This window comes from Vicugna pacos, chromosome 15 (assembly GCF_048564905.1).
Source record: "Vicugna pacos chromosome 15, VicPac4, whole genome shotgun sequence".
Taxonomy (NCBI): domain Eukaryota; kingdom Metazoa; phylum Chordata; class Mammalia; order Artiodactyla; family Camelidae; genus Vicugna; species Vicugna pacos.
This window is the reverse complement of record NC_133001.1, coordinates 8,923,359-8,948,202: the sequence shown is the minus strand read 5'-3', so window position 1 is coordinate 8,948,202 and position 24,844 is coordinate 8,923,359. Positions and strand designations below refer to the sequence as shown.

The following is a 24,844-nucleotide window of genomic DNA, read 5'->3' as shown; positions in this document are numbered from 1 at the left end:
AAGTTAGAAGAGAAAGGAGCCAAGGAGAGAAAACTGGGGGCCGCCAACATTTAAAGAGATCCAGTGACAAAGGAGACTAAGAAGGTGAGAGATGGTCTGAGATGTAGGAGAACCAGGTGAGAATGGTGGCACCGGCTGGGATAGTGTTTCCAGGAAGAGGCAGTGCTCCTGAGGGTCAAGTGTGGCAGCAAAATCAAGACTAAAAAGAGATCATTGGATTTGGCCACACAGAGGTTGTGGGTGACTTTTAAAATGACATATGCAGGAAGCCAGGTGGGCAGGGTATTTTAGGAGTTCAGTGGTGATGGGAGGGAGAAGTAAAAGGGACTATAAAGGAGTAACTAGGTAAGTAATTAAGAGGGGAATAAAACTGGAGAAGGGCGCAGGGTCAAGAGGTGTTTTTTTAAAATCTTGTCCAAGGCTAAGCATGTGTATAGGCAGGGAAAAGAGACAAGGGAAGAGAAATCAGACTAAAGGGGAGTAACTGATACAATCCACAGAGGAGTGGATTCAAGGTCTAGATGGAGGGGTTAGCCGTGGATGGTGACCATCTCTTCTGAGACAGGGGGGAACTGATGAAGCAGGGAAGAGGTCGATCGAGGCTTAGGGACAAGGGGTGGTCAGTAGCTCAGGTTGCCTCTGTTTCCAGAGTGAGCAGGCAGGAGGGCTTGAGAAAAATTCACCAGCCCATTAGAGATGAATGAAAAGCCTGTTTAGTCTCAACTCACGCATATTTAGGACCTACTCTATATCAAGTGTTTTTGCTGAGATTGCTTTTTCCTTCCACCAATGTGTGTAATAAAAAGCATCCCTAACTGTAGGTTCTGACCTCTTCCTTGGTGAGTTCCTTGCTTCATCTAAGCATGAAAAGAATACGGCTGTGAACGAAGGAGGGGGTGCGTCTTCCAAGTCAGTCCTGGAGCTCAGAGAACGGACCCAAGTCTTAAGCCATTTTACAATCTCCTCTTTCCTTGATTTTCCTCTATTTTTTTTTTTTTACCCTCACTCCTTACACTCCAGGTTGCTTTCTGAAACTTCAGAGTCTTCTCTCTGTAGTTTGCAGACCAACTTACCCACCAAGAGCATCATTGATAATAAAATAACTAACATCTGTAGAGTACTTTATAGCTTTTACTACATATGTACACGTGGAGTGTGTGTGTTTGTCTGTGTGTGTGCATGCGTGTGTGTGTGTGTATGCGTGTGTGTGTGGTTGGGAGAGATTTTGGTGGCCTGTCTTATCTGATCCAGGAACACCAAGCTCAGACCCATCTCAGCCCTTCCTTGCTTTTCTCAGGACAAACAGCTCAAATAGGTCTGTGGACCAACAAATATAATAAGCCTGCAGATTTTCCTGCCTCTAAGAAGGACCCAACCAACCCTAGGGCCAAGTGGTAGGGGCAAGAAATAGAGGACCACTTAGTGACTTCTGCTTTGCTTACCCTAATCAATGGGCCTCTGCTTTAAGAAGCAGGGGGCTAAATGCTTAGTGGGACCGCTGGGGCCATAGGTTGGCAGTGGCTGCCTCTCTCTACTGAGGGCCATGCTCTGTTGAACAGTTCTCTTTTGTAGCTGTGGGTCTCTCTGGATTTCAGTGACCGTTCTCCCCTCTTCCCCTCCAAGTCTAGAGAGAGTAACAGCTCCCCACGATTGCTCATCTCGGGTGCAGCACGGGGCTGCTGCTTTCCCTTAATCCTGTCCACATCGTTGTAATGGTCTTTTTATCTCGCTCTCCTCAATGAGCTCACTGCTGGGTGTGCCCTCTCTTTTTAGTGCTCTTTTCCTTTGGGTCCTTTGTGCCTGGGTCTGAATTTTGTAAAAGTGGTGCCCAGCTTTAGGAGTCCCGGAAGGCCCCTTAGGTGTTGCTGGCTCTCAAAGAATTCCTCCCCTGAGGCTTTTTCCTGGGGGCCCTGGTGATATAAGGGTAGAAGAACAAAGTTTTGTAAGCAGTTACACAGCACCCTCATTCCCCCTTTCCTTCCCCTTCATTTCCACTAGAGGCCCTAAAACTCTCAAGAAGCCTAGGGGTATGCTCTGGAATGAAAAGGTAACGAATAAGTTTTCTAATCTGTTCAGAGGACCCAAGCCCCTTCAGAACAAGAATCAGAATAGGACAATGCCTGCGACCCATCCTTTGTTACCAAGGCTGTTGTCCTGGAATCATACCCCTGCCCTTCCCTCCAATAAAAACCAATTACTCTTATCTAAGTTTCAGGAGGAAGCTGCAAAGAGAAACAAACAAACCAACAAAACTGGTTAGAACCAACTAAGCCCAAGGTGGTGGAAGATTTGAACTTCCAGTAGACCCTGAGCCTCATTATACGCTCATAATAATACATTAGCATGGTAAATGGCATACTCACCAGCGCCATGATAGCTGACGATTTGCCATGACAACAAAAGACTCAGGAAAATTGCCTAAAGGAACGTAGATAGAAGATGTGTTCCAGGAAGGAAGCTACCACCATAGATAAACTGTAGTATGTATTTTATATATATATATATATATATTATATATATATAGTATGCATTTTATATATATAATACATATATTACACAGGGAGGAACCTAGCAAAGTCTGTTTTCTAAAATTCCTCTCTGTATCCTGTTGTCTCTGCAGGGCCCAGAAAATGTTTATTTACCAAACATTTGCTTTTGCATCTCCATCTGAACTGCCTTCCTCCCCTTTGAAGTTCCAAACCTTCTCTTTTGTCTTCAGCTGAAGATGGCATTTAAGGTGAGGGTTTCAGCCATTCTGGCGTCTTACTCAATTTTTCTGGGTCTCTCCCAAGTATACACGTTATTAAACTTTTGTGTGATCTCCTCCTGTTAATCTCTCATGTCAGTTTAATTCTTAGCCCAGCCAGAATAACCTGGAAGGGTAGAGGAAAACGTCTTCCTCCTTAACAAGTTAAACTTTGAGAAGGACTCTCATGGAACTTGACAAAACTGATACAAAGAATCAAGAAGAGCTAAGGCAACTTTGGAGAAGAATGTGGTGAGGATATTTTCCTTTAAATTAGTAAGACATCATAAAACTGTAGAAATAAAAACTGAGTTTTGCAGAGGGATGAACTTCTGTGGTCTCCATCTGAGTTTAATGGCAGAGGGAATGAAGTACTAGTCAATAAATGTGCTGGAACCAACGGCTCTCTATGGAGAAAAATAAAATTAAACCCCTACTTCATATCACTCAGAAAATAAATCTCTTATGGATTAAAGACTAAATGTGGAAGAAAAGCATAAAACTTTTTTAAAAAAAAAGCACAGAAGAGTATTTTTATAAAGTAGAGATAGATTTCTCAAATAAAATCAAAAACTCCCATGAACCATAAAGGAAAATTTGACAACATTAAAATCAAAACCTTGCAAATACTAAAACACACCATAACCAAAGTGAAAAGATAAGCTATGGACTGAATGAAAATATCTGCCATGTATACAAATGACAAATAATCAGTACACAGAATATACATCAAGAAACAAAAGCCAAAAAAAAAAAAAAGAGAAAGAAATAAAAGACAAATTACCCTGTAGAAAATTGCCAATTGGTTTGGAATGCATAATTCATAGAGAAAGAACTTGAATACTATAAACTAATGGACAGATGCTCAACTTCACTGGTAGTCGGAGAAATGCCCACTGAAACAAGATAACACTTTATAATCATCATGCTGAAAAAAAAAATCGAGTCTGGTTGGCCAAAGGCTGGTGAGGAGCTGGTAAATGGGACCTCTTCTACATTGCTGGTAAGAATGTCAATTATTTCAATGTTTTGAAAAAAAATTTGTCAATGTCTAAGGGAGTTAAATATATGCCTTATGATCCACCAATTCCAGTCTAGTCTATCCGCTAGAGAAACCTTCACACAGGTGCACAAGTAAACATGGGTAAGAATGGCCCTTGCAGTTCTTTTGTTGAGGGGAAGAGTGGAAACAACAGAGATGTAGGTTCAGGCTACATCTTTGGTTTGTTTGTTTGTTTGTTTGTAATCTCTCTGCCTGTCTGGATCTGTGGGATGGTGAGGGCAGGCAGGCCCCAGTGTAGGTAAGAAGCACAAGTAGGCAAATGCCTCTATGAGGAAGGTGTACGGAAGCCTCTGTAGCTGATCCTAAAAGTGGCAGGAAACAAGGCTACTGGCAGGACAGGACATAATTTACAAAAATAACAGCGTTATTGGGATATATCACATACCATACAATTCACCCATCTGAAGTGTGCAGTTCAATGTTTTTCAGTATGTTCTAATAGTTGTACATCCATCACTGTGATCAGTCACTGTTGACTGTATTTCATTTGTTGGATTAAAACAACAGAAATACACTCTCTAACAGAGAGGCTAGAAGTGAGAAGTTACGATGACAGGGTTGGTTCCATCTGGAAGCCCTGAGGAAAAATCTGTTTTGTATCTCTCTCCTAGCTTCTGGCAATCCTTGGCTTTCCTTGGTTTGTGGCTGCATCTCACCAATCCTTGCCTCCATCTCCTCTGTGTGTCTTTGTGTGTCTTCTTTTCCTCTTATAAGGACATGAGTCACTGGATTTAGGGTCCTCTCTAATCTAGTATGCAGGTCAGGACGGAATTGAAACCTCTTTGAGGATGGATCATGACAAACAAGAACAGAAAAGGAAAAAAGAGAAAGGAGAAAAGCAGGTCCCAGATGAAGAAAAAGAGGTCGTGGGTGGGGAAGAAAAAAGAGAAAAGGAGGATTGAAAAGAAGCATGATGAAGACCTATGAAGAATGAAGCAGTATGTCTCTAGGGTGAGTTTCCTAGGAGTTTGAGATTTCTACCTCTGAGCAGTGTCCTAGAGCTCTTTAATTAAGTAAGAAGGACAACAGAGTTTGTCCCTTCCAGGTTTTTTTTTTTAAAGACTATTTTTTGGGAGCAGTTTTAGGTTTACAATAAAATTGAGAAGAATGTAGAGATTTCCCATATACTCCCATCCTCACTCATGCATAGCCTCCCACATTATCAGTATCACTCACAAAAATGGTACATTTGTTACCAAGGATGAGCTTACTTTGACACATCATAATCACTCAAAGTCCATAGTTTACCTTAAGGTCTATTCTTGGCTTTGTACATTCTATGAGTTTGGACAAGTGTGTAATGACATACATCCATCATTATAATATTATACACAGTATTTTCGCTGCCCTGAAAATCCTCTGTGCTCTTGTATTCACCTCTCTGCTTCCTCCACTCCTGGTAACGATTTATCTTTTTTATTGTTTCCATAATTTTGCCTTTCCTTTCAGAAGGTTTGGATCAAGGGATGAAGCAATCACAGAGAGAGGACCCAAAAGCTTTCTTTTCATTTCCTATGATTTCTGATTACCCTAAAATTATTGAACATTAGTGATTTTAGTACCACAAAAGAGGAGATCTAGAGTAATAACCACCAGCCCACGAAAGTACTACAAGATAACTTATTTTATTTTGTTCTCCCCCGAACAGAGGCACTGGGGACTGAACCCCAGACCTCGTGCATGCCAAGCTCGTGCTCTACCACTGAGCTATACCCCCCACCACCCATTTTTTTTTGTTTTTTGTTTTTGATAATTTGGAACAATGTGTACCAATGCCATGTTTTACAATAACAGAGATCATTTATCACGAAGCTGCAAAGAGGCTATTGCACGCAAGGGTGCAAACTCTAAACCTGGACCAAACCTAGACTCTGAGTCCGTGCATATTCTTTATGGCAGACACACAAAGACTGGGGAGTAAACAGGTGACTCAGTTACCTTGCAGAGAGGGTAGGACCAGGACTGCTAGCCAAGGAAGAAGACCCTGTAGACCCTGATGCCAAAACCTTCAAAATTTTCACTGAAGAGAGTAAAAAGAAACAGATATGCTTAAAGATAAATGTAATAAGCAATAGTTTACAAAGAGAACAAGGATAGAGGTGGAGGAAAGTTGACGGGCAGGTCAATTGTGTTTGAAAGACCAGATGGCTAACAACACGGAGATTTCTCCATTCTGCGGACCAGGTGGTAGGAGACCCAGGCCATTGTCCTGTAAGACTGGGGATGACAACTCAATGGCTTTGGTCTGGAGTGAATATGGACTAGGGGGCAAACTGAATCCCAAGGCACTACTGTTTTGAGACAGTGAGGAATGCCTCAGGGCATTTTACCCTAAGATCATCAAGCAAAAAGATAGGAATTAGTATTTCCAATGTCCAGTTGGAGAAACAAGCTAAGAGGGGTTGAATGACTTGCTCCTGGTTAAATCGCCCCAAATGTGGAAGTTGGGAGGGGCTCCCAGACATGTGCGATGTCAGCCACAAGAAGCCAAAAAGGTTGTGACCTTGGAAGGTATATAGAAATCACAGGATTTGAATGGATGGTGTGAAGGGTTTGTTTCACTAAAAAATGTTTGTCGTTGTTTAATTAGTTAACTCATTCTAGGGAGGAGGCCTCAGTCCAGCTCTCCTTTTTATAGAAAGGTCAGCTGGGTGGGTCAGGCAGCTGGGGAATGTGTGTTTTCTCATGAGTTCAGGCTTCCTGATTCATGGGGTGAAATTTAGCTTTCTTATTGCCTCTCTGAAAAGGATGAGCTCATTGGTGGTGACAAGAGCAGCCCTCTGTCCTTCCTTCTCTCTTCCAAATTCTAGAAGAAGTGGGATGTGAGCTCTCAAATGTCACAGAAGCCTACAAAATGCTGACTCCTGGATGCCAGGCATAACTGGGGTTGGCTCAGAACGTGGAGACAGGGCAATACTATCATCTGCTAAGAATTCATTGTTCTGCAGCTCGCCTGGGACACAATGGCAAGGCTGAAACAGGAGGGATGGATGTGGGGCGGGGTCGGGGCAGGCAACCTGGGTGTGTCTTTGTCACACAGCCTTCTTAGGGGTGGGGAGAGGACCAGTGCAGGTTTAGTCAACGGGCAGATTATATGTGGGTTTAGGGCACCAAGAAGGCGGGACAAAGCAAAACAAAAACATATACTCAAACAAAGAGAGGGAGAGGGGAAGCATTGTTTTGAAAAGATTTTGTTATTTGCTGCTTAGAAAAAGCATTGAAGTAGTCACAGGAAAATTCAGAACTTTGGTGTTATGCATTTCGAATTACAAACAGTGGGAGGGCACCATGACCTTTGCAGAGTCTAGGGTGCTATTTAGATTAGGAGGTCTTCTGGGTTGAATGGTGCTAGACTCCCTTGTGGGCAGAAGGGCAGCTGATGGCCTGATGGACACGTTTTGAGCCCCTGAACAGACCCCTGACTCTTTCTAAAAGGGTTCTGGAGGGTTAGCAGTTGAGGTGGGATTAGAGATTATTTTAATTACTCTTTTGTTCTGTATGTTTTCTCCAAATTTTCTTGTGTGTGTCTGTATATGCATACACATACTTAAAAACCTATTGAGTTCCTCTTGAGCAAAATTATGATTTATGGGAAGACTAAACTAAGTCCCCTTTGTCTGTCACTCCTTTTGGGGTTGTTTTCTATGCATTCACACACATATATAGAAACGCACAGATGATAATCAGATCATTTTGTGTAAATGGCTTTTTAAATACATAAATGACAGTGGACCGCCCATTTCTTTCCTCATTTTGCATTTTTCACTCAACCACACGTCTTGTTGGGTGTTATGACACACTGATCTGCTTCACTCTTTTAACTGCAGCATGCTAGTTCATAGTAGGGCTTTATTAGATTGATTTAGCTGTTCCCCTTTTTTCATGGGCATTTAGGTTGTTTCTAATTATTTTGCTCCTGCAGACAAGGCTTCAGCCAACATCCTTGAACAACTCCTTGTGCATAGATACAAAGGTCTCCTCAAGGCAGATATAGAAGAACACTGGGTCCTAAGATTTCAAATTTCAGTAGGCACTGGCAACTTGCCCCTCATAGGAGCTACAGGAGCTAATAATTGACATGCCCATTATAGTATTAAAAAACTAATTTCTCACAACTTTGTCAAACACTTGGTCATAAGGAAAAAAACTGCCAGTCTGATGAATGAAAAGTGAGGTCTCATTGGTTTTCTTTTTTTTTTTTCTTTTTATTGAGTTATAGTCAGTTTACAAAGTTGTGTCAATTTCTGGTGTACAGCATGGTTTTTCAGTCATACATGAACATACATGAATTCATTTTCATATTCTTTTTCACTGTGAGTTGCCACACGATCTTGACTATATGTCCCTGTGTCGTTGGTTTTCTTTGGCATTTTCCTGATTACTAGGAAGGCTATTTTTATTTACATTTTCATCCTTTCCTGTATTTAAATTTCTTTCTCAGGAAACACGTACTACTTTCATAATATTGAAAGGAATTCTCTCTTTCTCATTCTCCTTCTCCCTCTCGTTGTTGTTAAAACAGAAACAAGCCACATAGATGACCATTTGCTCTGAGGTCTTAAGTCAAATGCTGATGCCTAAAGCTATCGCTGTTGGAAGACGGGAGAGCCTATCGCTGTGGGGAGGTGAGTGGGTTCCCCTGATTGGCTTACTTTCCACGCTTACAGCTGGAGAGGGACTCAGTCTTTCAGTCCTCCTGACTGTGGCTCAGCGGAGGATTTGGTTTATTGTCCCCGACCCTTTCAGTCCTGATAGTCTCTGACTCCAGGAAGTACTGACATTCTGTTTGCTTATGATCTTTTGATTGAAAAGAACAGAGATCTATTCAAGCCAGATCAAGCGATCAGTGGGATTTATTTGGTAGTAGGGGATAAAGGGGGCCTTCCCCAGAATGCAGGGCAGAAAATAGAGCTGGACTGTTGTTTTGTTTCCAGGCAAATTCTTCTCAGAGGCTGAGATTGTCTTGGCCAATGTTTTATTTACCGCAGGTTCACTGCAGGAATTATAATAATTTCACAAGCCAAGAGCATATAGGCTAATGTCACTTAATCAAACAATAAAGAAATAACATACTCCAAACCAATAATAGATTAACTACACTATTGTTCTTGGCAAGGAGGGGTGAAAGGAATAAAGTCCAAATTTAGTTCGAGGAGTAACTTTCTACCGAGGGTTGATTCTCTGGAGAGCTGGCTTAGCCAACTCAGAGCTGACGTCCAGCAACCGCTGCGAAAAAGAAATTTCCTTGTTGCCAGAGCTCGTGGCTGGGAAGGCAGGCGCCGCTGCCGGCGGGTCAGGTGAACTCCTGCGCGGCCGCCGCGCGGTTCTCACCAGAGGCGCCTTGCCTGGCAGAAGCTGGTGCCCCAAGGTCTTCGGAGCGCTATTACATCAGCAAAGAGTGGCTTTCGCAGACTGAACACTCTGAGCATTTATAGTCTACATGTCCCGGGCCATAGCTGCTGCTTCAAGTGTCCTTCCTGATAAGCCCCCAGCAGCGCTCCTCGGCACCTGAGCTGCTGAGCGTCTGAGTGCCTATGGCAACCACAGATGAGGGGGAGGATCTCCAGATACACAATTTCACTTTTATAGCAAAACAACTTAATTTTTGTCATGAACAAGCAGACTTGAAATCACAACAAACCACCGCACAACAGCTGGGGTAGGAACGGGAATGCCGGCAGGGACAGCGGCCGCGCGCGCTCTCTCTCTCCTTTTCTGCTTTCCACGCGCATCTCCTCCTTTTCTTCCCTTTCATCCTGACCAGATACTGCTGTGACATATATTTTGTGTAGGCTGCTCTTGAAGTTTTTTCTCCGTAAATGCCCATGGCCTGTTGCCAATGATCTCTGGGTTTTCTAGTTCAACTTTACGAAGATAAAATATGATTGGTTCTAGCCAGCCAGTGGACTGGCTGATTTGGGGCCATGTGTTCAGACCTGAGCCAATCAACTTGTCTGCCTCAAGTGGAGGCCGGGTAGCCCTCCCAAGTGTCTGTGGGTGTGGCAGTGCCTCCAGGAACCCCAGGACCAGCTCAGCCTGCAGAATGTGCCTCCTACAAAGGTGTGGTCTTCTAAAATCTGGGGACTTGTGCTTTGTTCTAGAGTATATCAGCATGAATAAGAATACATGAGTTCCCCCCCAAATCTTCCCTTTCCCTTCCTTTTCCCCTGAGCCCAAAACCCAAATGATGGGTTTTTTTGTACAAAGATGTTTGATAAGTCCTATATATAATATTGATAAATTGAAATGGACCAAATGTTTTGTACTCAAAGGATGGTTGAATAAAATATGCCCATTCTCTAGCATATTGTGTGTCATTAAAATGATATGCATAAAACTTTTAAAAAACAAGGGAAATGCATATTATAAGATATAATAATAGTAAGTGAAAAAATAGGCTTTGTGCATATAGTATAATCACAGCTATATAAATAAAAACAAACTCAAATGTGTATGTATAAAATGTATGTATGTATAGAAGCAGCAATCTGCATGTCATTTGATAGTGGTTGCTTCTCTCTCTCTCTCCTCTATTTTTCTGTATTTTAAAATGAAATAAACACACATTGCTTTTGTAAAGGGAAAAGCCTAATAAACTATATTTGAAAGAAGACAGCTTGCGCCTCTTGAGCCCTGGGCCATGCGATTGATGGTGTTTCTCAAGCATGTCTAAAAACCATCTCTACTAGACTCTGAGTTCTGGCATGACAGGGGATATTCTTTATTTCACCACTGTGTCACCCCAGAAATGGATTTGCATTATAGCTTTTTATAAGATAATGAATATAGTTTCCTGTACTATATAGTAGGTCCTTGTTATCTACCTATTTTTATATATAGTAGTGTGTGTATGTTAATTCTAAACTCCGAATTCATCCCTCCCTTGCCCCTTTCCCCTTTGGTAATCATTCGTTTGTTATCTATATCTATGAGTCTATTTCTGTTTTGTAAATAAGTTCATTTGTACCATTTTTTTAGAGTCCATATGTAAGTGGTATCATATGATATTTGTTAAAGTTATACTATTGGAAAACTTTCCAACTCATTGTATAGTGACTTTATGTTGTTAATTTGAAAACTGGCCATGGTGTTATATTTATATCACAGAAATTAGCAAAGATTATAGATTAGGGCTTGGTTTATTTTTTTGTTGACTTATCTAGACTAAAGTGATGGAGAAAATATTAATAATGAAGATTAAATTTACATGTGTATCATACTGCAGCTGTTATGTTGTGAATAGCACAAAAATAAGGAAATATTCTTCTGGTATTATAATGAGCAAGTCACTTGTTACTGTAAATAAAATATCAACCAACATTCATGTCAGAACTATACTCATTTGGTAATTGCAACCTTAGGTTGGGTACCCATATAAGAGGTTGCCAAAAATCAGTGAAAGCCTTCTTTGGCGTATTGATTAATTGGCTATATGGAATTTACAATAAAGAGTATTGAATACTTTATTACTATTTGTAAGTTGTGTACCACATATCCTTTATATCAGTAAAATTTATATGCATATAGGCCACCTCACCCAAACTGGTTGTTAAACATTTACCAGCACAACATCGGGTTGAAGAAGGATGGGGAAGAAGGCTGGGTCTGGGTAGTGCTTCGTGGGTTCTTGGCCACAGGTAACATGAGGCCTCCAGCACTCAACAAAACAAAGCTTCAGCCTTCCTTTTGGGTGCTCAAATTTCCTTAATCTCCTAATCTCCATCTCCCACTTTCCACCTGGAATCTTTTAAGTTCCTCTGGTTTCCATGGTATCCCTCCAGTTGCCTCAAACTCTCTGCCCAATGCCTTTGGGTTGCTGAATCTCCCTTCTTAGCAGTGGATTCCCTGAGTGAACCCAAAGCTACAATTTTGTTCAGCACCCCAGTCCCCAGCTTGTCTAGGTGAAAGGATTAGGCCTCTTAGCTTCCTCAAGAGAGTTTAACTTCCTTGTATGTAATAAACTGTGATTAGTAGTATGTCATGTTTATTATATTATTATTATTATTATTATTTTTAATTGAAGTACTGTTGATTTACTATGCTGTGTTTCTGGTGTATAGCATAGTGATTCAGTTATACATACATACATACATATTCTTTTCATATTCTTTTTCATTCTTGGTTATTATAAGCTATTGAATATAGCTCCCTGTGCCATACAGTAGAACCTTGTTGTTTACCTATTCTGCATATAATAGTCTGTATCTGCTAATCTCAAACTTCCAATTTATCTCTTTTCCCCCCTTTCCTTTTTGGTAACCATAAATTTGTTTTCTACGTCTTGACAACTGAGCGGTGACTTGGGGGTGAGGGGAGAGCCTCAACCAGCTGCTGCTGATACGGGCCTGTAAACTCCCACCGTCACCAGGGCAAAGACAGATCTGTCCCTCCTGCTCTTCTCTCCACCCCAGCAGCAGGTACAATGAGCCCATGCCACTTACTCTGCTCTGCAGAGGGCACTTAATCTGTTTTAGACTAAAGGTGATAGAGACCACCTGGTTTGCTGGTCTTTCCCAGCCAACGTGACCCAGCTCTGCGCCTAGCTACAGAGAAGCTTTAATTAAAATTTACCCCCTGGCCGCACCCTCTGCTTTCTTGGGGGACTGCCAGATCCCACCCTATAGCCCCTTCAGCCCAAAGAAGGGACAGAGGGAGGCACCAGAGCCAATCCCGGGTGGCGTTTCTCCAGGGGACTAGAAGGGCTGCTCCCTTCAGGCTGGGCCAAATGGCAATTCCTGGTTCAAAGAAAAAAGGCTTATTGTGGAGAGATCCACAGCAGCTTGGCACCAGCCAGTGGAAGAGGAAAATGTAACATAAATCATGGAATGTGACTTAACTTTCTCTTGAAATGCAAACTAGGTTTAAAAGTCCTAGGGAATGAGCTTATGGACACATCTGATTTCTTGAGATGGGCTGAACTGGAGGACGCTCACTGGGCTAGAAGGGCGTGGGTGTGGCGTGGACGGGCCGCGCATGCGCAGGAGCGCAGGGAGGATGTATGCAGAAGCGACGAAGTTTCCTAAATGTCTGACAGTAACTGCCTGCCTCTTCCTCTGCTACTGGACTTTCCATCTCCCATACCCGTCAGTAGAGGCTAATGGGGCTGCCCTGACCTTTTGGGAGAATGATCAGGTATTGAATTCCCAAACTTTTCTAAGCCAGCTCTCAAGTTTGCTAAGCCCTTGCTCCCCAGACTTTGGCTGGGTCAGCCCAGGATCCAGGCTGTGGCCCCTATTTGAGAAGACTGGTTCCCACAACCCAAGTTTAAGGCTTGTTCTGGTTCCCTCCGGGTACATCTGCTCGTGCAATCTCCTGCTTCCAAAAACATTCATTTAAATGGGTTTTTTTTTCAGCGGGGGCAGCTGCAGTGCCCACAGCCTGGATTCCCCCCTGCTGCGGGATGAAGTGTGAATGGGTAAAAGAGAGAAGTTGACAGTGCCAGTTAGGGCTGGGAATTGAGATATCTGATGGATCAAGATCTGTTCAGGGTCAAAATGACTTGGCAACAAGGAGGCTCCTTGAGGGAGAAGGAAGGGAAAGATAGTGGGAGATGGAAAAGAGCAGTCAAAGGAACCCATGCCTGTCAACCTCAGATCTCTCTGAGGTGGGAATGAGGATATCCACAGGAGAGAAGGCAGTGTGAGGCGGCGCTGGGGGGAAGTGAAGGTGATGGAGGGAAACCTTCACTAAGATGCAAGATGGTACCAAGCGCACAGCTGGGATAGAGCCCCTGAATTTTGGTTGGCACCAGTCTCAGTGACTGTATGATGCTCACCAGCAGTACTTGGGAGCCCGGGTCAGGGGTGCCTGCCCCTGGAGCAGAAGAGTAGGGTAGCTGACTGGACACTCTTGTGTCTAAGAGATTGCCAACCCTGTGAGCACCTCAGTCCAGAGTTTGCAGGGTTTAAAAACATTTTATGGCACAAACAGACCAATTTGTAATCCTACCTGGGTGTATTAGGCTACTCCAGAGAAACAGAACCAGCATACACACACACACACACACACACACACACACACACACACACACGGAGATTTATTATGAGGAACTGGCTCACTCAGTTATGGAGACTGAGAAGTCCCATAACCTGCCATCTACAAGTGGGAGACCCAGGGAAGCCAATGGTGTAAAGCCCAGTGTGAGAGCAACAGAAGACGGGATGAGATACTTGAGCAATGAGGCAGGAAAAAAAGGGGGGAATTCTTCCTTCCTCTGCCTTTGGTTCTTTGGGATCCTCAGTGAATTAGATGATGCATATCCACTTTGGGGAGTGCAGTCTATTTTACTGAGTCCACCAATTAAATTGCTAATCTCATCTGGAAACACCCTTATAGAAATAATGTTTAATCTGAGTACCCTGTGGCCAATTTGACACGTAAAATTAACTATCACATTGGAAATGCTGATAAATTATACAAGTTTATGGATGAATAAATCACAGTGACGCTTGCTGAGTGGCTGAACGGTGCCCTCGCATGACTGTTCTTGACAAGGTAGTTAGCAATGTGGTAAAGGGCATTAGCGGGCCTGCTGTGCTGAGTCTCTCCTAGACTTCACGCTGGCTGTGACCCAGTGATCTGGCTCTTGCCTTTCTTTCCAGCCACACTTCTGGTTATTTGGCCATTCACTCTTATATTTCAGCCATGCAGAGTTGCAGGGTCCACAACGTTGGTCTTTTTTGTCCATGTGCGTGCTCAAGCTAAACCCTTGTCTTAGAAAGTCCTTTTCCTTTTCCCTGAGTGGAAGAACCATTTGTCTTCATTCAGCTTACTTGTCTGCAACTCCTGAAAGGCTCTTGCCAGGTGAAGTCATGACTTTCATTCTCTGCACTCCCCAGCCCCTCCAATGCATCTCAGATATGACATTTATCATATTGTTATATAATTCTGTACATGTGCAGATTTCTTACCGGACTATAAGTTCCCTGAGTCACAGGCTGAATTTGTATAAACAAAGTCACTTTATTACCTTCTCTGAGCATGAAACTTCATCTTTATGTGGCATGTCTTTGTGTCAGTGACTGACATCTGTTAAACTCAAGGTTTTGGAATGTTGTTCTGGTTTGTGTAATTCTGGAAGGTTCTGGAATGTGGTTCTGGTAGGTTTCTTGATTTAAAAAAGGCCCTGGTACTATCTCTGTCGGGGAAGGTAATAAGCATTCACCAAGCCAGCTAATGAGCATCTTGGTGGGGATTAAAGACCTGGTAGGTGTTTTTCCAGGCTACACATGTAATTTAAATTTAAATCTTTATTTATTTTACATTGATGCGTCTAGAAGTTGTTTTCTGAGGTCTAAACACCGAGCTGTGCATATTTCCATTGTAAGAAGGAAAAATAAAATATCCATGAAATGCAAGAGGCCCTTCAGCTTCCTGGCCGGCTGCCAGTTCCATGTCCCCTGTGGACGCCTTTGGTCACTTACTGTTTTGCAGGTGCTGTTTGTTTCTTCATCCTGGTTCTACCTGTTTCTCAATGTCTTAGGTCTTGTTTAGAATATAGAACATACTTCATTCTTTCCTCTTCAAAGATTTTGTGTTTTTGGACTACACAAGCAATTAATGTTCACTGTAAAAAGTGTGCCAAGTGCAGAATGATACAAAGAAGCAGGAACAAAAAGCCCTACTCATCCTAAGTACCTGTTGACAATCACTCTTTTGTCTTATTTCTTTCCATGTGATTTGTCTCTATATTTTTGACACAGTGGAGTCACACTGTTTTTCAATGTTGTGCCTTGTTTTCTTCACCTGATGCTACTTCTTAAGCAATTTTATTGTCATTGAAGCAAAAAACTCTGTAAACATAGTTATTTTTATTTATTTGTTTATTTTTTTCTTGAGGTATAGCTGATATATAACATTATATGTTACAGGTATACAAAATAGTGATTCAAGTTTTTAAAGGTTATACTCCATTTATAGTTATTATAAAATATTGGCTATGAGTCCTTGTAGATTTATTTATTTTATATATGATAGTTTGTACCTTTTAATCCTCTACCCCATCTTGCCCCTCCCCTCTTCTCTCCTCCCATTGGTAACCACTAGTTTGTTCTCTATGGCTGAGAATCTGTTTTCTTCTTGTTGTATTCACTAGATTTTAGATTCCACATGTAACTGATATCATACAGTATTTGTCCTTCACTGTCTGACTTATTTCATTCGGCATAATACACTGCAACTATATACATATATACCCTGTGGTATATACATATACCACAAGTTCATTATGCAGTCATCTGTTGTTGGACACTTAGGTTGTTTTCATATCTTGGCAATTATAAATAATGCTGTTATGAACATTTGGATGCATGTATCTTTTTGAATTAGAGTTTCCTCCAGATATATATATGCCCAGGAGTGGGATTGCTGGATCATATGGTAGTTCTAGTTTTTGTTTTTTGAGAATAAAGATAATTTTTAATGGCTGACTTACATTCTGTCTTGCAGATAGTTAATGGATAACTTTTCAAAGGTAAACTTAGGATTTTAATACAAATATAAAATGAATGTGTGTCAAAGATTGTATTTAAATCTTTGTTTAGTGAATCTCGTGAGTGAGGAAACCAGTAAGATGCTGTACTTGGCTCCAAGGGGAATTTGAAGAACTACACATACATGGACAACAGCAAAAGCTGTAATAAATTTACAAGTAGATGCAAAACTGCACTCTCTAGAGGGCAATAATCAGTTGCATTCCACTGGATGCAATTTGTTTGCATTTCTGTGGATACAAGGAATTTGCATTATTATCAATTTCTACAATTTACGTAGTTGTAGAATAGCTCCCAGACAACAAAAGGCGGTTGTAAGTGAGTAGTCCTTTTTGGCCATTTGAAAGTCTCTAACAGTTTTTCCTGGTAAGATGTGCCATGATTTTATTGAGCTGTTAGGATTGTCTATGTAGTGCGCCTGTGTGAACCTGTGTGCCTCAGGAGGACTGGGTTTCTATTCAGCTGAAAGAGATGCAGGAAAGCCGAACCTCTGGGGCCCACAGGTCCTCATCTGTAGAGTAAGGATAACTTAGATAGTTTCTAAAAGCCTTTCCTGAAGCTGTGCTGTCCGCAACTCCTCTAAATACCTAGAGGCAAAGGGCCACAAAGGACACATAGCTGTTTCTTTGTCTACTTCTGCTCATCATTTCCTTTAGCAAGATAATACAAGTAAAATATTTGATTCTAAGTCCACATAGATTTAAGATCACATTTCATCAATTCTAAGATTAAAAAAATTTTTTATCATCTCTGAAATTGGGGGAGTAAAAAGCACTATCATAGTTTACTTGCTATTGTTTTTATATTCTTAGTGGTACATAAAATAATACTGTGTCTTACCATTGGTGGTGTTTTTGAATTGATGAAATAGAATACTAGCTATTCAAATTGATGACATAGCTTCCTTTACAGAAAGGAAAAAGAAACACTATCATAAAAGTAAACAGATTATAAGATGAATTCATGTTTCAGAAACATTGAAAAAAAATCTAAACTGAGAATAAAACAGACAAAACCCAGGAGCCATAGGATTGAGACAGTAGAACATTTGCCTTTGGTCAGTGGGTGAAGAAAGAACATGAGCTTCCATCTGTCTCCTGGATAGAGGACATTTGGTAGCTCAAATAAAACAAAACAAAACAACAATGTAAACTTTATTGGTTTTTTTCTGATTGCAAAAGTAATACTTGTTGGAAGCAGCCCAGTGTCCATCAGCTGATAAACAGATAAACAGAATGGGGTATATCCATAAAATGGAATATTATTCAGCCATAAAAAAGAATCAAGTACTGATATATGCTACAACTTGGATGAACCTAGAAAATATGCTAAGTGAAAGAAGCCAGACACAGAAGGCCTCATATTGTATGATTCCATTTATATATAATTTAAGTTCAGACTGGGCACATTCATGGAGACAGAAAACAGATTACTTGATTGCCAAGGGTTGAGAGGACTGGTGACTGAGAAGTAGCTGCTTAATAAGTAATTATGAGATTTCCTTTTGGAATAATGAAAATATTTTGGAACTAGATAATGGTAATACACAACACTGTGAAGATATTAAATGCCACTGAGTTGTCTGATGTGAAATGGTTAAAATTATAAATTTTATGCTATGTGTATTTTATCACAAGAACAATTTAAAAAAATCACCTCCCTCAAAGTAATACTTGTTGAAAAATTAAAAAAAAATCTGAATTGTAAAAAAGAGATGATGAAAATAAAATCAGCGATGGAGTACTGAGTTCCTTAGTGATTGGAGCCTGCCACTTACTGTCTGTTGCTTTTGGTCTCACTGAATCCCAGGGCTTACTAGTGAGGCCCACAGTGAACCAGACCCTCAGAGTTCCCTCCCCCTGTCTTTATGGGGCCACACCCATCTTTGAAACTGCTTCTGTGGATCCATTCAGTGAGATGGGCCATCAGTCTTGGGACTTTTACCAGTGTTTCTGATACAGCCCCCAGAACTCTCTGAGGTGGATAACTCCATTGGCTCCAGCCTGAGCAGTTGCTCCACGCCCTTTTTCCATTTCCTTACATCTCCTTACACGTATGTAGAGCACAGCGGTACTCACAGTTCAGGGAGAGAGACAAGTGCCTTCACCAACTTCCTCATGACATCTCAGGTGCCGCGGGAGGAGAACCTTTCCTTGCACGATGAGAAGCTGCTGGGAGTTACTGCAGGGAAGGCACTCTGAGGGGTGAGGGAGAGAAGACAAAGTTTCTCAGTGGCTGACATGAATGATTTGTAGAAATTAGACATGCAAAGTTCTACTTTCTGAGAACCATCACTTAAATTTTCTCTACATTCTACCACAGGAGCCAAAGTTCATCTTTACTTCTGGACCATTTTGAAAAAGTAGGAAGTAGGGGTGGAGAGATGGTTCCAGGGACGGAGAAGAGAGGGATGAAAGCCAGGAGGCAGGAGAGAGCTTGGGATGTGGGAAGGGCTGAAAGGATTTCAGTCTGGCTGGAGCGGGAGTCTGGGAGAGTCACAGGGGTGAAAGATGGACCGAAGGGGCAGAGCACGGCAGGGCTTCGAGGCTCCTGGTACTTTATCCTAAGATCGAGATGAGCCCTTTTGATGACTCATTTTCCTTCCTGGACACAGGAATATTTAAAACTTAAAAAGGGCTAGGGTAGAGGGATAAATTGAGAGTTCAGGATTTGCAGACACTGACTACCATATATGAAATAGATAAACAACAAGATCTTACTGTATAGCACAGGGAACTATATTCAATACTTTGGAATAGCCTATAATGAAAAAGAATATGAAAAGGAATATATATATATATATTCCTTTTCATATTCTTATATATATATATATATATATATATAAAAGTCACTATGCTGTACACCAGAAATTAACACATTACAAATCAACTATGCTTCAATTAAAAAACAAAGAAGGCATTTTCTTCCCAAAAGGCCAGTTGTGTCTGTGTTGACAGTTGTCCCAGCAGATAAACTCTCCTTAACAAGTTGGTTGGAGACTTCCTCTCTCATCATGCAAGGAAAGGAGTTCATTCTACTGTGCCTAAAGCTTCATGGGGAAAGTTGTACAGATTCTTGTCTTTCTCCTGAACCACATTTCTGTCAAAGAGCACATGTTCCTCACATTTCAATATCCCAGGTTAGACACTTTGCCAAGCAGTTAGTCCCCTGCCTGAGGTTATAAGTCAGGTTGTAGCCCTCTGGCAGTCCAGCAAGGGCAAGGTGCCATGGTTCGATGTGCAGATTTTGGATCAGCCCCTGGTTTGGGCTCTGCATTTCATCCACTCTTTCCTGGAGGTACCAGGGGCCTGGGGTCTGTCCGGTTCACTTTCTCTAGAGACTAAACTTCCTGGAGGTGGGGAAGGTCCATCATCTGTTCGCTGCCCGAGGAAGGGATCAGTACAGGCTTAAAGCGTTCCATTTATGGACTTTCAGCCAACTTCTCTGATTTAGCTCCACAGTTTATTCCCCATTCTGTGTGGTACCAGGTGCCTCCAGTTTCTGAGCATTTTAAGAGTCCTGCTTAGAAAATACCTTGCTTCTAGTTGGCACCCTTTCTTCAGGTAGGTACATTTCCCCTCTGCCTCATCAAGCATCTTCTTCCACCTGCTCTCTTATGCTGTAGGTTACAGATGGCTCTTAATTTCCTCAGAAGTGGAGTCTGTATTTCTGTTTTTCCATTCTTACTGTTTTAAGGTGATTTCTGAGAGGAGAGGGAGAAAGGAATGCCTTTAGTCTGCTATCTGAAACCTGGAAGTCTTCCAGGCACTACATTTTATGTAGTTCATTTTACATAGTTACATAGTCTTTTTCCTTACTTGTTGGTTCTCAACCTGACTATGTATGAGAATCACTGGGAAGCTTCAAAAAAAATATCAGTGCCTTAGCATTGTCACAGATTAATTCGGATCCCTGAGAGTGGGTCAGGGCCCCAGAGAATTCTGAGGCACGATTTGGGGTGAGGTTTGAGATTTCTGTCAGAAGGTCCCTCATACCGTCATTTTTCAAGGCTGGAAAGTCTCTTCTAAACCTGAGGTTTATAAATCTCCTGTACCTTTTTTTCCCTTGGGAGTGTTCTTTTGTATCCGGGTTCTCCAGAGAAGCAGAATGAATAGAATGACTAGAATAGAATGAGAGAGAGAGAGAGGTTTATTGTAAGGAATTGGTCTCCATGATTATGGAGGTTGGTAAGCCCAAAATCTCTAACTCTGGTGTTCCAGTTTGAGTCTGAAGGCCGGCAGACTCCTGTAGAACCAGGAAGAGCCAATGTTCCAGGTCAAAGATCTGTCAGGCAGGAGAGTTCCCTCTTGCTGGGGGGAGGGTCAATATTTTGTTCTATTCAGGCCTTGAACTGATTGGATGAGGCCTGTCCACATGGGGGAAGGCAATCTGCTTTACTCAGTCTACCAGTTTAAATGTTAATCTTGCCCAGCCTCTCGCTTCCACCTTCTAGTCGTGAGTAGGATCTTTACTAATGTCTCCGCCTCCTTTCCCAAGTGACATTGAATCCATAGGGATGTTGATGCCATCATCCCCTCTTTCCCCTGCAGGAAGTGGCAGTGAAGCTAGAATCTCAGAAGGCCAGGCATCCTCAGTTGCTGTACGAGAGCAAACTCTATACGATTCTTCAAGGTGGGGTCGGCATCCCCCACATACGGTGGTATGGTCAGGAAAAAGACTCCAATGTGCTAGTCATGGATCTTCTTGGACCCAGCCTCAAAGACCTCTTCAATTTCTGTTCAAGAAGGTTCACAATGAAAACTGTACTTATGTTAGCTGACCAGATGATCAGTAGAATTGAATACGTGCATACAAAGAATTTTATACACAGAGACATTAAACCAGATAACTTCCTAACGGGTATTGGGCGTCACTGTAATAAGTTATTCCTTATTGATTTTGGTTTGGCCAAAAAGTACAGAGACAACAGGACTAGGCAACACATACCTTATAGAGAAGATAAAAATCTCACTGGCACTGCTCGATATGTTAGTATCAGTGCACATCTTGGTATTGAACAGAGTTGCCGAGATGACATGGAGTCACTAGGATATGTTTTGATGTATTTCAGTAGAACCAGCCTGTCATGGCAAGGACTAAAGGCTGAAACAAAGAAGCAAAAATATGAAAAAATTAGCGAAAAGAAGATGTCCACATCTGTTGAAGTTTTATGTAAGGGGTTTCCTGCAGAATTTGCCATGTACTTAAACTATTGTCGCGGGCTGCGCTTTGAGGAAGCCCCGGATTACATGTACCTGAGGCAGCTATTCCGCATTCTTTTCAGGACCCTGAACCACCAACATGACTACACATTTGACTGGACAATGTTAAAGCAGAAAGAGCACAGCAGGCAGCCTCTTCAAGTGGGCGGGGTCAGCAGGCCCAAACGCCCACAGGCTTCCAAGCATGAATCGAGGAACAGAAGCAGCAGAGCAGATGATCGGAGCAGCATTTGTTTCTCCCCAAATCTAGAAATTTTAGTTCATATGTACACTAGCCAGTGGTTGTGGACAACCATTTATTTGGCGTAAAGAACTTAATTTCAGTATAAACTGGCTCTGGGCGGCATTGGCGATGCTGTGTCCCGAGTTGTAGCCGCTGTAATTGTGAATACTAACTGAGATAGTGAAACATGGTGTCCGGTTTTCTATTGCATTTTTTCAAGTGGAAAAGTAAACTAAATGGTTGACACACAAATTGGTGGAGAAATTGTGCATATGCCAATTTTTTTGTTAAAATCTTTTGTTTTGAACTATACTGCTTTGAGATCTCCTTTCAGAAGAACGGCATGAACAGTCTTCAGCCACAGTTGTGATGGTTGTAAATGCTCACAATTGTGTGTTCTTAGAGTTTATCCATCCTGGGGTTTGCAAGTTGTTCACTTAAAACATTCTTAAAATGGTTGGCTTCTTGTTTGCAAGCCAGCTGATATGGTAGCAACCAAAGATTCCAGTGTTTGAGCATATGAAATACTCTACCTGCTTACCTGTGCTAGAAATAACAGCATCTAAAGTGAAGACTTAAGAAAAATTTAGTGACTACTAGATTATCCTTAGGACTCTGCATTAACTCTATAATGTTCTTGGTATTAAAAAAAAAAGCATATTTGTCACGGAAATTTAGTTAACATCTTACAACTGAACATGTATGTATGTTGCTTAGATAAATGTAATCACTGTAAACATCTATATGATCTGGGATTTTGTTTTTATTTTGAAATGGGAGCTTTTTTGTTTACAAGTTCATTGAAAACTAAAAACTGAAAAAAAATGTTAATCTTACCCCCAAACACCCTCACAGTCACATCAAGAATAATGTTTATCCAGTGGGGAGGGTATAGTTCAAATGGTAGAGCGCATGCTTAGCATGCATGAGGCCCTGGGTTCAATCCCCAGTGCCTCCATTTAAAATAAATAAACCTAATTACCTCCCCTTGCCAAAAATATAATAATACAATAATAAATAAAAATAAGTAAAGAAAATGTTTAAAAAATAATGTTTGTCCAAACATCTGGGTACCCCATGGCCCAGTCAAGTTGACATATAAAATTAACCATCACATTAGATATGATTTTGTTCTTTTTTCCATTTAGCTCTTTAGTCAGTCTGGGATTGATTTTGATATATGGTGTAAGGTCCCTACCTAAATCTAAGCTGATTTATTTTATAGATAGCTAACCAAATATCCCAATACTCTACATTGATCATGCCTTTTCATTTCCATTGATTTGGATTTCAGTTTAGTCTTAGCTTGACAGATGCTCCTCCTTTATCTTAAAAGTCTTATGTTTTTCTTTTTTTTTTTCAAAATAAGAAAATTAATACTTTATTTAGTATGATAAAATTCTTAGAGCCCAAGTTTTGACAGTTGTCCCAGTAATGTTTCTTAGAGGAGAAAGATCCAGTCCAGAATTACTCACTGTGTTTGGCTGTCATGTCTCTTTGGTCTCCTTCAGTGTGGAATAGTTTCCTCAGTCTTTCCTTTATTTTCTTGACCTTGGCGCTTAAAAAAACCTTCTTATATTTACTTACTTACTATTCTTATTTTTTACTGAGATGTAGTCAATTTACAATGTTAGTTTCAGGTGAACCTTGGCACTTTTGAAGATTACAGGGCGGTAAATACTGTAGGATGTCCCTCAATTTGGGCTTAACTACAGTCCACTTATGTTTAGATTCAGTGTTTCTTTTCTCCTTTAAAAAAAATTTTTTTCCCCTCTTTTGTGGGGTAGAGGTCATTAGGTTTATTTATTTATTTATTTTAATGGGGACACTGGGGATTGAACCCAGGACCTTGTGCATGCTAAGCATGCACTCTACCACTGAGCTATACCCGCCCCCTCAGTGTTTCTTTTATATATAAAATTTTCTAGGCTATTTTGCCTCATATCATGGCCAATGGCTTGAAGAAGCAGATAAATTCTCCCTCTGCAGAAAAGAAAAACAAACAAAAACCCACAACTTTAATCTCTGGCGGGGCACCACTCTGCTGGAGCGCTCCATCCACATGATACAATATCATTAGTAACTTGACTTTGTGTGTTCCAAAAGAGCAAGAATCTGGATGGACTGGGTTTGGGAGTCACGGAAGAAGGACGTGTGACTGGTTAGGGTTTGGCCTGGAAAAGCAAGCAGTGGGAGTCTAGGAGGAATATTCGAAAAATGTAGGCCATAAGTTAATGGTGAACAGAGTAGCCTAAGAACTGGTTTGGGGATCAGGAAAGTTATCAGGTTACTTGCTGCCTTCATTTCTGGATCTGTGAAATGGGTTTTCCTTCTCCAGCTCCCTCCTTGTAGACATGGAAGACTGAGAGAGCATTTGCAATGTGTTCGGAATTCTTTAAAGTAGCGCCAAAGAGGACTACAAGGTACTTATTCATTAAGTACAAAACTCTTTCATCCCCCACCCTACCCCTCACCTGGAGACCTTGGTTATAAAGAAATAATGTAATAACTGTGTTGCAACGGGTTTTTCCTCTGGTCTGTTTCTTATTCCTCTGGTGTAAGAGGCATGGATGTTTAGACCTCAACTGAAGGCATTGATTGGGAGGGTTTCTCCCAGAGTTGGCCCACTTGGAAACCAGGTAATCTGAGCTGGAGAGAAAAGGCGAAAACCCCCAGCTTGTTAGCACACACGACACAAAGCTTTTAACTCAGATCAGAGTGTTCAGTTGTTGGCCGTCATTTGTGAGCCGGAGGCTGAAGGCAGTTGAGTTCGGTTGGAAAGGGGATGGTGGGAATACGCTCACCTTTCCTCCGAGTGGAGAGTTTGTTGGGGTGGGCAGAGGGGGGAGGGAAGGAAATTGGCCAAAGTGGGGAAGGAGGAGCTAGAGAAGGGTGCAGCGTGCTAAGAATGTACTTGACAGTTATCAGAAGCTGCGGCTTCCTTTCGTGGAACCCTGGCTGTTGCGTTAGTTGATGTATTTTCCAAACTCCAGACTCCTGCGCTTCAAGACTGTGGCTTTAGTGATTATCCAAGTAGTACTTTGCCCCTGTGCATAAATGGCCAATTACTTCAAACTGTCAAAAGGGCCTAGGAGTCTC

General features: G+C 41.6%; 1 pseudogene across 1 annotated transcript; it reads left to right on the top strand.

Moving 5' to 3' along the window:
• The first annotated feature begins 20,854 nt into the window (after nt 1-20,854).
• LOC102534728 (casein kinase I pseudogene) lies at nt 20,855-21,815 on the top strand (annotated as a pseudogene). Its single transcript, XR_012059286.1, has one exon. The product of XR_012059286.1 is annotated as a casein kinase I pseudogene (transcript).
• Nucleotides 21,816-24,844: the final 3,029 nt, after the last annotated feature.